Below are 2,402 nucleotides of genomic sequence, written 5' to 3' on the forward strand. Positions count from 1 at the left end.
TAATACCAGCAGTGTTTTTTTTTCACCCTAACCCAGAGAATGGAGAAAAGCGAGGCGCCTGTGGCTCTGTAGTGTAATCAGTTCGCGAGTTCGGCGGTTAGCTGAAAGAGTGGTAAATGGAGCTCGCCCCAGCCCGTCCTTATTCTTTTAAAGAGGATAAAAAATTAACTTCGCCGCCATTACTACCAGCTTTAAAAGACTGCCATGGGCACGGAAAAAAACACACTACAGATGACTTTTCTGGAACCGAAGCAGAGATTCCTTTACGAACCAACTGATAAAGCTCAGCAAGTGAATACTGTTAACAGAATGTGAAAGCACGATCAACTTTGTAACTGCAACCACAGGAAAAACAGCAAGAAGCAGGCTCCATTCCCCATTTAAATCTGTCGTGCGAGGCATGCTTTTTGAACACATGAAGTAAATCCCACGATTGCTTTTGAACTTGGACAAAGTACTTCCAAAGGAGCGCTATGCGCAAAGATTTAACAAGCTCAACCCCCGCCAACGATTCGGTGTGAAGAAGCAGAACATTCAAGTTTCACAGACAGAAGCAGCACGCCAGCACAGCCAACATTAAAACGGAGGGCACACTACGATTTGCATTGACACAAAAGTGATCTGGGCAGACGTCGTTCCCTGCATAACGCAAAAAGTGGCAAAGTGCTTTTGGGTTGAGAGGACGCAAGAAGGTTTTTGTTTTGTGTCTTGATGTCAAGCTGAGAAAGTATCTATCTGAAGTCAACTGAAAGGGGGTCTTGACAGAAGCACCTGGCAGCGGTGGGATTCGAACCCACGCCCCCGAAGAGACTGGAGCCTTAATCCAGCGCCTTAGACCGCTCGGCCACGCTACCCGCTACGCACTGTCTCTTTGTCTCATTACTTGCTCAGAAGAAGCCGGGTGGGTTTTGCTCTTGTCGCCCGACTTAGTGGCGTTATGACCGTGGAACCGACTGCACCTGCTTTTTCTGAGATGCTTCCCCTCTCATGGCGAGATCTCGACTTCTTTAACACCTCTGGATAAAGATCTTCTGTGGAGCAGGTTTCAGACCTCTGCGTACAGCACCCTTGATGTTATTTTATTTTTACAGCAGCCGCATCCGGAAACTTGTGTCTTTTACGTTTTATTTGAACAACAAAACTACATACAATACAAACAAGAGCACATATAACGTATCAAGAAAATCGTCAGGGGCACATGCTATAATTCAATTACACTTTATGAAAAACGATTACACAAGGTAAATAAAGATAAGGTCCGCACAGCTTGTTCTTACATTTCGAAAGAGTCCGTAAATACCCCTTTACGTCTATTTTGAACTGTTCAAACGTAGGACTCTTCCCAGACCATTTCACTTTATACCACCTTCCTAAACGAGGATGCATCTCCTGTTTTAGAACTATTTTGGGCGGTATGGCTTATACAACACACCCACAGTATTCTAATGGTAGACTGCAGATCTGTGCTATAGTTCAGTCGAATTCGAAGGATCCAGCAATCGTACTGGATTTGACTGGGATTCTGAAATGTCTCTTGCAAAGGCAATCGGGTTTGCTTGAACCTTTAAAAAAAAGTGATCTGAAACTACCCAGCATAGAATCTCTGAGTTAGTTGTCACTAAACTCGGACGTGATGTGCCACACATGTGCCGTGTGCCTTTACTTTTGTAAAAAGCTGGTATCGGGAAAATTAAAGTCGAAACCCAAAACAGTAACATATTTAAGAGTAAATGCCTCCTAATAGCTAGCAAGCGCTCCTAGTTAGTAAAGTTGTTTGTGTCCCTGCCTGTCACGCGGGAAACCGGGGTTTGATTACCGACAGGGAGACAGCTAGTTTTTTTACGATCAGATTCCAATCTTTAATGCCGTGTGTGAGAGCTTACGTAACTTTCCTTTTCTCACATTTTCTGACGACTATTCCGAAGGAGCGCCCTGTCAACTCCTAATACTTTTCAAAAATCTGCCTGCATGTTTGATTATTTTTGTTTTATTTAGAAAAAGTTCAATATTGATCATAACTAAAGAAAATTATGATCAGAAACAAAAACAAAATGTTGAAGATGCAACTCGATCTTGAATCATAGCTGGGTGACATGGGCTTCTGTTCTGATATGGTTGTACGAGAAACAGGAGGAATCTCTTCTCTCCTGTGGAGCATGAGCTGAATCAGGAATGAGACATGTCATATATCAACGCATGACCTACATCGTAAAACTAAAACTAAATTAAAAACTAACATTAAGTTATCAGAGACATTCATTTATATACAAACAAGAGACAGACAAAGCAATAATTCTACATTAACTTGTCCTGCACTGATCAGACTAATTGAAATGGTCTGATTCAGAGCCTGTGCAGCTCGTGCTAATACAACAATGCCAGTATTGAACCCTCAGCACCAT

General features: G+C 42.6%; 1 non-coding gene across 1 annotated transcript; it reads right to left on the minus strand.

The window, feature by feature from the left end:
* Positions 1 to 772: 772 nt before the first annotated feature.
* On the minus strand, positions 773 to 854 carry trnal-aag (transfer RNA leucine (anticodon AAG)). Its single transcript has one exon. It is a non-coding gene; the product is annotated as a tRNA-Leu (tRNA).
* Positions 855 to 2,402: the final 1,548 nt, after the last annotated feature.

This window comes from Atractosteus spatula, assembly GCF_055471065.1.
Source record: "Atractosteus spatula isolate fAtrSpa1 chromosome 10 unlocalized genomic scaffold, fAtrSpa1.hap1 SUPER_10_unloc_6, whole genome shotgun sequence".
Taxonomy (NCBI): Eukaryota; Metazoa; Chordata; class Actinopteri; order Semionotiformes; family Lepisosteidae; genus Atractosteus; species Atractosteus spatula.